This window comes from Pongo pygmaeus, chromosome 3 (assembly GCF_028885625.2).
Source record: "Pongo pygmaeus isolate AG05252 chromosome 3, NHGRI_mPonPyg2-v2.0_pri, whole genome shotgun sequence".
Taxonomy (NCBI): domain Eukaryota; kingdom Metazoa; phylum Chordata; class Mammalia; order Primates; family Hominidae; genus Pongo; species Pongo pygmaeus.
This window is the reverse complement of record NC_072376.2, coordinates 98,199,521-98,212,863: the sequence shown is the minus strand read 5'-3', so window position 1 is coordinate 98,212,863 and position 13,343 is coordinate 98,199,521. Positions and strand designations below refer to the sequence as shown.

Genomic DNA, 13,343 nt, shown 5'->3' with positions numbered 1-13,343 from the left:
TGCACTTTACATGGGAAGTGATCCACAGGTTACTTTGCTCTTATATTTTCCCAGTGCGATCTGGGTTTTCAGTTCTGTCCCCCATGTACTCAGCTCAGGGAGTACCCAGCCTGGTGTGGCAGAACTTGGAGCACTTAGGATCCTGCCACCCCTCAAGAACCTGATGTCTCTTTGTATCTCCTCTGATTCTGCCTTTGGCTCCATTACCATGAAAATTATTAATATCTGCATTATTTGCTCTTAGTGGTAGGGTAAAGAAATCTGTTTTATTTTGTTGTTGTCGCTATAATTTAAAATTTGAACCCTGAGTCTTTATGGAGTTAGATTTTTGAAACTCAAAAGCTGTTGCAAACAAAACATCCAAAGCACTTTCTTTGAATTATCCCTTTTCTTAGGCAATATTTATCACAAAATAAATGGGATTGGAGCAAAGCCAAATGCAAGGAGGTAGACCACGAGTTAACATCTCAAAATATCTCTCAAACGTCAGCATTGAGTCTAAGTCCCCATCATGTGAAGCACAACTGCTGAAACTCTGACAAATGCTGAAGAATCTAAGATAAACAAAGTTGAATGAGTCACCTGAATGGTCATCTGCTTTATTATGAAATCTGAGCAAATAAGAAATGAAATATATGGAGAGCAAAGCCCTGGAATATTTTACCAAAAGGGAAGAAAAGCAAGCTCATATCCTCTTGTTAGTGTCTTTTAACTTTCCAGTCACCTAATTAAATGTCCACTGTGACAGGCCAGGCAATCCGTCAGCACATCCTCACAGAGGATATGTCCACATTTGTAACAAGACCAGAGCAATACTGGACCCCAAAACTTGGGATTTGTGGGTGAAACACTGTGCTCAGACAAATATGTAAGACAAAGCCCCTGCCCTCAAAGAGCTTACAGTCCAGATGAGCTTAAATGGACTGGTTAGTAAGAAGTCAAAATGTGAAGTGCTGAAAGTCACAGCAAAGTTTTGAAAGAGGAGGGATGAAGTAAAGTGATTCAGAAGTAATGATTCCAGAAAGACAAGACCTAGGAAAACTTCTCTGGGCTGAAAAACCACCTGCATGTGGCAAACCATACAAAGGTGAGAAAGTACAGAAATGCTGAAGCCAGCCATGTATATGAGAAAGTGGGCAGAATTAGTGACAAGCCTGAGGGGAAGGAAGAAGGGAAGCATTCAACATTTACTCTAATCGGGTTTGTTGTCCCAAACAATTTCCCCCAATATCTCTGTGTGTGTGTGTTCATAAGAGATACAGTATTTCTATTATAAAACTGCCATAATATCATGTTAATACTTTTTGAAATGCATATCTCTGACACAAAGATTTGCTTTACTTCAGAGAATACTGTGGAGCATTGTGAGCTGCGCTTTGGGGGCGATTCATAAATATTTTATTATTTTATTTGTTATGTATGCCACTAATTCCCATTTCAAGAGCTACAGAAGTTCAAAGTCAAGAAAACATTGTGTGGAAGGCTTCCCCTACTAAAAAGTAGCTCCTATGAATGAAAGAGGATGGATTTCTAAGATGTTATTCCTGCTGACAGCCAAAGATGAAGAGAGAAAGGAAGAGAAGCCTCAGGTTTATTTCTGCTGCAGGTTTGAGACTTTGCAATGGAATTAATACTCCAAGAAGTTGCCAGTATGGCTGCAGGTTCTTAACGAGGAAACACATTCTAGAGTTGCTATGTGATTATTGATAAGTCACTTAGTTTGGACAGTTTTGGTCATTAGAGAAATATGTAGGGGTTAATTACAAGATCATTAAGATCCCATCCAACTTCCCAATTGTATGACTTATGCAACTTCCATTTATAAGTAATTAATGAGTTAATTAAGGAAATGAAATGAGCCATAGATGCTAAGAAAAAGCCTAAGTCCTTTTACAGAAATAAAAAAAAAAGGTAGTAGTGGTCTCTGAGAGAAGCATTAGAAGAGACACTAACAATAACCTTCCAAAAACCCATACTGGGTATAAGAAATGATGGTCACTTTATCTTCCCAAAGTGACAAGCAGGTGTCACTCTGGAAAATTAATTTATGACTCTAAGGTAGCAGTTATAGCAAAATAATATTCCTGGCACATGTCTGAAAACCCTTAGTCATTACTTTGAAGTATTTCCACTTAAATTTGACGACGGCACTGATGGATTCTTAAATTGAAATAAAGGACAGTATTCTGGCAAATGAGGCAGCCTGGTGTCAAAAAATGTGGGATAGGTTTCTGGTTACTCCAGTTGCTTGTTTTGTGACACTAAGAATAAATAAAGAAAACCACATACAAACATTGAACAAAGGAAAGTGTTTATTTGCGTTATGTAGTTTGTAATTGTTAAAAAGAAAAAAAAAACCTCTTTTACTTTTCTTGCTGCTCTTTCTTAAAAAAAAACGAAACAAAACAAAATAATGACAACAACAAAAACAGAACAAGGAGATGATTTTATCTCAAAATAAAATATAATACTCACTTACCTTTGTTTTACCACCACTTGCAATCGGGCCAAGACCATTGGTATTATCTGAATTTAACTTTACTGTAGACTTCTTCAAAACCCAAATTGAACTCAGAGAATAAAGCAGTCTCTTTAAGATAAATTTGATTCCATTTTTATAATGTCTAGTACAAATAGAACAAAGTGTTTTCTTTTGAGTGCTGAATGAACAATATATGGGAAATGCTCAGAGCACTGTGGCTAGCACATAGAAGGTTTTGACATAGGTTATTCATTATTGACACCCTGAAACTGAGTAACACACAGGATGACACACGTAAATGCACCAAAGCTGGACCTCAAATTCTGAAATTCAATTTTACAGCCTCTGCTTCTGTCCATCTGCTAAGGACTCATTGAAAAGTTGGGGGGTATAAATATATCTATCTATATTTATGTGTCTATATCTAGATAGGAAAGCAGGTAGATAGATAGATAGATAGATAGATAGATAGATAGATAGATAGATAGATAGAGACATATAATCATATTCAAATTGCCAAATGTATAGAGGATAGATTGTAGTAGAAAAGGATCGGGGCGGGACAGTAGGCTAACAAGCGGGAATTAAATTCTGAGCAAGAATGTAGCCATGGAAATAAAAAGGAAAAATGCCAAGAAAATGGTTGCTAAAATTCTAATTGGCACCTGGTTGTATAAAAAGTGATGGAGGAGATGAAAGATGGAAGGCTAGTTTGACTGAGGGAAAGACATGGAGTTTGAAGCACTGGAATACCATAGACAGCATTGAATAGGAGGCCCTGACCAGCAGGGCAACTGTCTGAGGTTGTGCAGGCTGAGCAGGGGCTGAAATCCAGCTCAGTTTGCTGCCAAGCTGAAGATCCTGATGTGAGCATTGTGCATCTGGAGGAAGGGGACCTTTGTTATAACTCGCACAAAGGGTGGAAGAGGTTTTGCTGATCAGATATCCACATTGAGCTTTAAGATGAAGCCATAGGCCTATATGAAATTTTCCAAGGAAGAAAGACTAAGAGAGAAAACAAAATAAACACAGACACTGAAACCAAGAAGGTGGGAAGAAAACAGGAGCCCTCTAACAAGAGGGAAGAAAAAAAAGCCTAGGAGAGGGGCAGAGCCATAGGCTATGTACTAGATCTCTACAAGAGCTCTAATATCAAAAGACAGAACTATTTCAAGAAGAGTATGAGGGTAAACAGTATAGATGGCAGAAAGAACAGAAGGTGAAGACAGAGATAAAAAGCTGTTGAATTTAACTGTTAATTCAGCCATCATAAGCAACCTCTGAGAGGTCATTTCAATATTGTGGTAGAAATAATGCCAAAGTGCAAAGGGCAATCGACTCAGAGGGAGGCAAGGGAGAAGAAACAAAAAATATAAATTTTTCTTGGCACCAGGAAAAAAGAACATGGTTGAAAAGGCTGAAGATTTGTTTGTTTGTTTCATGTAGAAGAGGCCTGAACATCGTTGTGCAGTGAGGAAAAGCAAAGGTGTAAGTAAAAGGACATAATTTATGAAGCAAGTCCTGGTTCCATCTTCATAAATATTTTGTTTAAAAGTTCCATAAACACCAGTGGCCCAGGAAATGCTTCAGCAAATACTCATTAACAAAATGACAGCTATTTAAAAATGTTCCCATAGCTATCATATGTTTATCACTCCTTGAGAATAAAGTCTGGCATGGAATCATGACTGTTTTCTTTAGTATGAGAACCCTTCCATTCCTTGGGGATTTTCAGAGAATGGGGTACATGATTGACCTCTTACTCAGACAGAAGGAAATTATGCTTTCACTTCCTGCCCCTTTATGTATTTGTCACTCAGTCATTATTTCTGGCTAGATACAGATATTAGACTGAAAGCTTGGAAGCCAAGGTTCTAGATGAGTAATATTTCAGGACTTAGTTCTCCTACTCTTAAAAAAAAAAAAAGTGATCAGGACTCACTAATTTCCAAGTCATTTCAGTTCTGAAATAATCAAATGAGCAAATTCATATGTAAAATAATGCTTATCTTAATTTTATCCACAGCAGAAGACACTGAAACAATGTAGGTCCCCAACAATAGAAGCTATGTTCTATTATGTACAGTATAACCATAGAATGGAAGAATACACAACAGTAAAATTTTTTTCAAAGTGTTCTGATTGATATAAAACAAATAATTTCTACAATACCTACAGCAAAAGAAACAAAACCAAAAAAGAAAAGGAGAGGGGTTATAGAATAACACTCGAGACCTTCTTGTCCTCCAATTCCACTTTCTGAATTATTATTGACTGTAGATACCTAATGCTTTTTCTTCTGGCAATTTACAGTTCCAAATTACTGTTTGCTAACAGTAATTTCATAATTTATTAAATGGCTTTGCTTAATGAATTGTTCATGTTTTAGCATGATTCAGCAGTACACTAAGTAACAAATACTTCAACAATCAAATATGAAATAAAATATAGCAGTTTTAATATCATTTTATTTGTCAATGTCTTTTTAAATTAAGGTTTGAAAGTAATAGTCATTCAACAAACATTTATTGCATGATTAAGATGTATTAATACAAAAAGAACCTTGGATTCATATCACCTCTTCAACTGTCCAGAAGCTCCAATTTAATATGTTAAACAAAGGCCAATATGTAGGAACATACTTGAGTCAGTTTGAGTATCTTTTTTCCCTGGGAGATTGTAATTGAAAATGAACTAAATGTGGATTTTTCAAAGAACAAAACATTTATCTCTTTCTCTGTTCAACAACTTCAGAAATCTCAATATCTTCTCTTCCCTGTCCACAATCAAAAGCACTAAGCTTGAAAGCTCCTTGGGAACCATAAATCTTGCTCACTGAATTCTAGTGTATAAGGGGCTGAATTCTGAAGTTTCTGGAGAATTCTCATAAGGTTGTGCTAAGAAGCACCCATATAAGGTGTTATCAGTGAATGCTAACATGCATTAATTCATTTAAATGGTTGTTTCCTTTTCCAGGCTTAAAAAGTATCTTTCTAAATCGAAGTCTTCCTAAGCGTGTATTCATAATGACACTGACATTTCAGGAATTTTAAATTTAGGCATTATGGTACTAAAGTTCTAAATTTAAAATACATATTCTTTAGTGTGTCAAATTTCCTATTTAGGTATGAACACAAAAATTAAATTTCGATTAAAATGAAAGAGTCAAGTGAGGAAAAGCTTTACTGAATTGACTTAACATAGTATATTTTCAGTTTAAAACAGCGGTATTTCAATTGGAATAACATTTCATTTTAAAAATAAGTCATGCCACCTAACTGAAGGTAGGAAGCAAAAATAAGCACAATTTCTAGACAATTTTTTTCTTTCTTTTTTTTTTTTTTTGAGATAGTGTCTTACTCTGTTGCCCATATTGGAGTGCAGTGGTGTGATCTCGGCTCACTGAAACCTCCGCCTACCAGGTTGCAGTGATGCTCCTGCCTCTGCCTCCTGGGTAGCTGGGATTACAGACACGCGCCACCGTGCCTGGCTAATTTTTCTATTTTTTGCAGTAGAGATGGGGTTTCACCATGTTGGCCAGGCTGCTCTCGAACTCCTGACCTCAAGTGATCCGTCCGCCTTGGCCTCCCAAAGTGCTGGGATTACAGGCGTAAATCACCGTGCCTGGCCTAGAGAATTGTTTTAGACAAAGTTAACAAACATATGCATATCCCAAACTCGTTATTGCAGACAAAAGCCAATCTCTAATTCATTGTTTCAAACAGAAAAGGTTGTCATATACACCATCTGATGCTTTAACACTTAGGAAAAATTTCTACAGTGACTAGGTGAAACTTGTATTTTTAAAAAAATTAAAGAAAAATGAGCTTCTTTAATTTTAAAAAAATTAAAGAAAAGAAAAAAAAAGAAAAATGTGAAGACTAATACAAAAGTCTTCACAATGAGATTCCAAATAAAGTTAAATGATCAAGTATTTAGCCAAGGAATCTAACTAGAGTTGAAACATAGAATTGCCCTGGACTCAGCTTATAGCTTAATAAATGTATGTAATATATCCAGTTTTTTTCTTTTGTAGAGTGAGATTAATAAAAGTGACTACTATCATTTTCAAGATCATTGAGAAATCAGTGATTCGTTTTGCTCTAAAATGCACAATATAAAAATATTAGAAGAAAACACATATTGTCATATATTGTGCTACTAATTCATTGTACATGGTTTATAAAATTGCTTTGTAGTATTTTTCAGCTTAAAAGAACTTGTAAGTTAGAAAGCCATTCAAGAAATCAGAAAAATCACTGAGAAAATAAATCTTGCCTTATTCATTTTTTTCTTAAGCATGATCTCCACATAGAAGAATTGAATAAACTAGAAAATGATTATTTTTTTCCTTTTCTCTCTTTCCTACAAAGCGTTATTATGCTGTTTCCCAGCTAGGCATGCATGTGAACAGCGTGATTGTGAATGGGACTAAAATCAAACACTTAGTGCTTGATTAATATTAGGTATGCCTCTTGGGATTTGTTTAGTCACTGACTCCTTGACACATACCTCCAGTAACTTTATAAAAAGAACAAACCACACTTTCTGTATAAGATGCAGTAACACATTACTTATTCCAGAACTACTTCCATGGCAACCTCTACTACAGAACACAACTAAGAACTTGGACACAAGCCAAATGTCTCCTGAGCACCCAAAATAGATGTCACCGTGTCTGTGTCCTTTGGCACATGCACGTTTCTCATAAGAGAATCTCTTGGACCCTCAGATAAAGTTATTGCCTCTTATTCTGTCCATAATTTTTTATAAACTTGTTCACTTTCTGGTGTTCTTGCTCCCAGCACAAAATAATCATGAAGAGGTTGCTGAGGTTGAAGGAAGTTATTAGAGATATGCAAACTGTCTACACCAGTAAGTAAAGAAGTCACTCTTCAATATGGAAGGTGGACACAGGAGGAAAAAAAAAGTCTTATAAAAATAATACAAGAATTAAAAAAAGGCTGGGCGCAGTGGCTCACGCCTGTAATCCCAGCACTTTGGGAGGCTGAGGTGGGTGGATCATGAGATCAGCAGTTCAAGACCAGCGTGGCCAACATGGTGAAACCCCATCTCTACCAAAATTACAAAAATTAGCCAGGCATGGTGGCAGGCCCCTGTAATCCCAGCTACTCTGGAGGCTGAGGCAGGAGAATCACTTGAACCCAGGAGGTGGAGGTTGCAGTGAGCCAAGACCACGCCATTGCACTCCAACCTGGGCGACACAGCAAGACTCCATCTCAAAAAAAAAGAATTTAAAAAGAAAACAGTGATTATGTGACCATTTGATCTAAGAATTAATAGCCTTATACACCATGCAATGTATTACTGCATTATAGAAAAATTCTATAATATGTATCCATGAGTAATACTGAGAAATTAAGAGAACATTAAATTGCATTTAGTCCCCTCTAGAGAGAGCTCAAAACATATAGTGGATCTCAGAAAGAGAATGATTCACAAGTGGCTAAATTCTTTCAAAAGCTTTTCAAGTTTTCAGTGGTAAAAGTTTACTTTTTAAACTTCACTTTATGGAAAATTCACATATATTGAACCCCTTAATGTTCTCCATTGTTGTTTTATTGGCCAGTAGCAAATATTATATACTAGCTAGCCAGGGCCTTGGGGCAAGAGTGACACCTGGAATGCTAGAGTACACAGGGATTTTTTTCTGTGCTGCACTGGGCTATTCCCTTTCTGCTCTGGAAGACCCTCTATGGATCAGTGACTTCAAATCTTTTTGAAAATTTCACTCTTCTTAGAAATGTTGCTCCATTAAGGTGAATGAGCTTACACTAAGATAAGCTTCATTAAAAAAAGAAAAGTAGGCTTATTAGAATTTTTTAAAAAAATAATGAATAAAGAGAAGGAAGGATTAAAATTAACAGCTAAATATAGAAGCAAACTGGAGGCAAAAACCCCAATTCAAAATAACTGTGTTTCCCAGGTCAGATCTACCAAGCTGTGATGAGTTTAGTGAGCCTTGACTGAATCAGTTAAAGTGCCTAGACTGCCCTACCCAGGTTCTCTTGTCTGATTGGCTCCATATTAGTTCCATATTTCAAGCTGAAGATTCATTAACCTCCCCCTCCTGCCCAGTCAAGAACATTCTGTACATTCTGTAATGCTAAAGTATATTTCTCTTTATCCAGCACAAGCAATAAAACACAAAAACCACACATGACAAGATACAACAAAGAAACAAACTTAAACTAAGCTTTAAAATAAAACAACACCAACAATCATCTGGTTCCTAAAAACACTAACAAAACAAAGCAAAATCCAAGTAGTTTCAAATATCAACAGCCACAAAATAATACAGTTAAAAAGCTAAAATATTTTCAAGAGTATATTTTCTCTCAAAATAGAGGTGAACAGGGAGGAAAAAAAGGTCAAATGACCACTAAATACTTGTCCCCAAAACAAATGAACCCTGAAGATTTAAATGAGTAAAAACAGTACCTTATAAGTCACTGGTCTGGTCTACGCACAGCTGTTCCCAGTGCCGACTCTTGTTTAACTGTCCACTGCCTTCAGTTTAAAGTTAATTCTTTTGGCAAAAAAGTACAGAGCTTGTCTGGAAAATGCTGTTTGGACACAAACCATTCCTTTCAAAGCGGTGGTAGCTATATTTAAGTTTTCTTGTAGAGGGGGATATAAACTCTTCCTGTAGCTAATTTTCTTTCTCCTCCTTCTCAGACTTAGTCAGTATCCTCCCATCCCATATATTGAAGAAAGAGACAGAGAGGGGAAAAAAAACCTACAAGGAAATATACCTTAAATAATGTAGTATTTGAGCATTTAGAAACAAAACAAAACAAAACAAGAAATAGGAATCATAGAAAGCTCATCAGGACCTTAAATATAATTTAGCCCAGTGAACCCATTTTGTAGACAAGGGAAGTGAAACCCAGATAAAAATATGATTTGTATAAGGTCACTCACACGGCTAGTTAGTGCCACAGTTAACAAGTAACCAGGTTTCACAACTCCTGCTTCAATGCTTTTTCCACTACACTAACATACCTGAGAGGAAATAGTTTACCTTTTCCTCTATATCCTTGCATAATAAGCAAAGGAATTGGCAGGGAGCAGTAACACAATTAGGACGTGAGAACTGTCTCAGAGAAAACATTTCCTTTGGATTTAAAATCCTTAATATTGAAACTTTCCCTTTAATCTCCAATTTCTTTGTATATTAGGAAATAATCTTTTCCTTTGCTGATTGTCCAGAACATTTTTACAATTCAGGAGTTGCCATGTTTCAAGGGATGCTAACATTTATTAGTCCTTACAGAGTACTGCTTCAGTAAGGCATGGTGCTGTGACAGGTGGCAGAATAAGTGTTCTACCTAGTATCAGTGATACTACTCCATGGCTCTTAAACTAGACACACATTTGCTATTATCACAAATCCCCACTTTCAATCTGTCAAGATTTTTTGAATACACACGTTTAGTTTTGATTATTGTTGATTGTATACTTTGTTAAATAAAACAGAGAAGCAACATAACAATTTTCATTGGTGTCTTTCATGTATTTCCTATTTATTGGTGAATAAATTATGTTTTTGTAACTGAAAGAGTGATGTGCCTATTATAATAATTTTTAAAATTACCTTTTTGAAATGCATTCATTCATTAACTTATTTAACAAATATTTATCGAACATTCATAAGATCTATCTCATCCCTCCCACGTGAAATAGTGTAACAGACAAGCAATAGCTTCCTTAGGAAAGTAGGGAATTTTCAAATAAAATCAAAGGGTTTGCATGGGAAGTAATGTCAATTCTCTGTGACTATTTCTGTATTCACTCTCACACTTCAAACATGTGTCCTCGATTTATTTATATCCTATCGATTGGGTTGCTCCAATCTTAAAACATCCTGCCCAGGTCAAGTAAACCAAAATATGAAGTGGCCCACACTGAAATCACTCTGGCCACTATTAATCTTTCCATTTGATCTGGCTCCTTAAATTTTAAAGCAAAATCTTCTTTACACTTTGCAATTCCAAGACACAATGAGAAATGCTCAGATCATTCAAGGCCTATTTTCAAACTGTTACCCATTCTTTAACTCAGAAATGCAATGTTTGGTTTTAATATTTCTTGTCTACTTTTAAGGCATCTACTCTTGCCCTGTTCTTTGGCAGAAAGCAGTATGCTTATGACCAAATAATTATAAAAGTGTAATTAATATTTAAAATGACAATTAGATTTTCTGGAACACATTTTCCAAAATGTTGAGAAATTAATGGGTATGATAGCACTTCTCTAATGCTGACAAATAAGCAACTGAGATTCAAAACAAAAACGTTGAGAAAGAAATTTTGGAAAACCATGGTTTTTGACACAATGACAGCATCTTATTTTCCTTTTATTCTCATTTTATTATGTCTGTTTGAGCCCTATGCAAAGGTTAAGTAACATTAACATGTCAAATGTGACAAGAGTTGGACACGTTGATACATATTACTTGCATTTGCTAAAAATATTCCATATTTTCCTTTTACTTCTTAAGCTTTACTTTTGATATTGACGGTTTTACCTTTAGTCCTTTAGAAACAGCAGGAAGGAAACATGAGTAAGACCTTGAAAGGTAATAGGCCTTGAGGAGACATAGAGTTTTACATGGAATGAGTCAAGGTGATTCAGAGGGTTAAGTGGCTACAGGAAGGAAGGAAAGAGTGAAGAGAAGTCACGGACAAACAGATTGTTTAGAACAGGAATGGGCTGAGCCATAGACAATAGATTATGGGTATTGAATTCAAGAACCAAAGTCTCCTAAAATAGGCTAAACAAAGAAGGAACTAGCAATTTTGGTGACCAGTGAAAGCAATAGGAAATTGGCCTTCAAACCTAGTTCAAAATCCATGGAATGGCTCATCTCTACCCATTGGAAGGGAAGCATGTGCTGTCAATATGTGATCCAATACAATCTAAAACGGCACAACATTTTCGCAACCATTTTTAAAACTGGTGTTCTGCTCTATTTAGGGTCCTGGGACACACTCCAGGTTGCCCTACTCTGGGAATGCTCTGAATTTCAGAATACTAGTGTAGTTTAGTGGGGAATAGTCACTGTATTTTGAAGGTTTGCCCTGTGGTGTTGAATTTCACTGATGGAAGAAATATTTCCAGCAGAGGTGAACTCCAGGGCAGGCTATATTAACATAGGCAAGGCAGTCAGAATTCTCTAACTCTTGATCTCCTCCTCTCAGTTTTCAGGTTTATAGTAACACTAGAAGGCGGCTTTTACTAAGAAATCCCAGAGAGCTCTTTGGTGATAGCAGTGAAGGGTAGTGACTGCATGAACAGCTACTAGATTCTAATATTCTATGCTTGGGGGCAGATTTCATGCATGGAAGTTTTTAACAGTTTTAAGAAACTGACACACATAAAAATCTCAAGCATCACCTCTCTTAAACCAATTCCAGCACATGCGTACACCTCTCACAGTTCATTCTCCTCAGAGAACCAGAATCATCATTCCCCTCCTTATACCCATGATTTCTCATCTTTCCCATCATTCCCCTGCTTCACTGTTGAACAATTTCCCATGATTACTCTCCTTCATTCCTTCCAGTGGTTTTCCATTATTCTCTTGCTTTACATTGTCCAGTGATTTCCCATAGTTCCCCTGCTTCAGCCTTACCACAATCTTCCATTGCCCTCAGTATAAATCCAAATGCCTAACCATGGCCTCCTATGTACTACATGATTTAGCTTCAGTTTATCTTCCCTACTGATACGGTTTGGCTGTGTCCCCAACCAAATCTCATCTTGAATTGTAGCTCCTATAATTCCCAGGTGTTGTGAGAGGTAGCCGGTGGGACATAACTGAATCATGGGGACAGTTTCCCCCATACTGTTCTCATGGTAGTGAACAAGTCTCACAAGATCTGACAGTTTTATAAGGGGAAACCCCTTTCACTTGGTTCTCATTCTATCTTGCCTGCTGCCATGTAAGATGTGCCTTTAACCTCCCGTCATGATTGTGAGGCCTCCCAGACAATGGAACTGTGAGTCCATTAAACCTCTTTTTCTTTATAAATTACCCAGTTTTGGGTAAGTCTTTATCAGCAGCATGAAAACGGACTAATAGACCTACCGAATTTCCTAATCTGCTATCACATCTGTATGGGATGCTTCTCCCCCATATTTTCACAGAATGATCTCCTTCTCATCATCAGGATGATGCTACCAAATGCCACCTCCACAGAAAGAAGATTTCCCGACCATTCTGGTTAAGCATCCTCCCACCCACATATACCCTGTATCCCATTTCCCCATTTTAATTTTCTTTCATAGCCCTTTCCATGTCTGAATGATCTTTTGTTCTTCCTTACTTATTATCCATTTTAGTAGTCAGTTGAACTGTGTTTGCTATGTCTCCTCTAGAATAAGTTTTATCAAATCAGAAAGATATCACGATATATAAATAAGATTAGAAACCTAAGATTTAGGCTTTTTGAACCACATTACTCTTAGTGTTCAGAACAGTACCTAGTATAAAACAGGCATTTGACAAATATTTCTTTAATGAATTAATTATACTTTCTGCATGAGCTACTATTCTTCTGTCAACAAACATCTAACATAAGTCCATAAACATGAAGGCAAAATCTAATCTACTTCTGCAATTGACTTAACACTGCAAATCTCCCCTTGGCTCCAGCAGCTAGGAATGACAGGAAATGAGGAAAGAGCCCCAGCTGGGCCCTAAGTAGTTGTATCTACATAAGATACCTGTAACCTTTCGAATTGTATTAACACAAAGGCCAGATAATATCTTGACTTGCCAGAATATCGTCTGTGGATATATGTACCTAACTAGATAAGTGATTACATTTGCTAG

The 13,343-nt window shown here is 36.5% G+C and overlaps 1 protein-coding gene across 2 annotated transcripts in view; it reads right to left on the bottom strand.

The window, feature by feature from the left end:
- The window catches only part of ARHGAP24 (Rho GTPase activating protein 24), a 518,413-nt gene that overhangs the window by 218,181 nt on the left and 286,889 nt on the right, over window positions 1-13,343 (bottom strand). Inside the window, exon 1 of one of the 2 annotated variants that reach the window (XM_054485630.2) lies at window positions 8,945-9,186. The exons of the other annotated variant lie outside the window; for it this stretch is intronic. The gene's annotated coding sequence lies outside the window, so the exon portion shown is untranslated. Of the gene's footprint in view, window positions 1-8,944; window positions 9,187-13,343 lie in introns of those variants that run through there. 2 annotated transcript variants of the gene reach the window in all.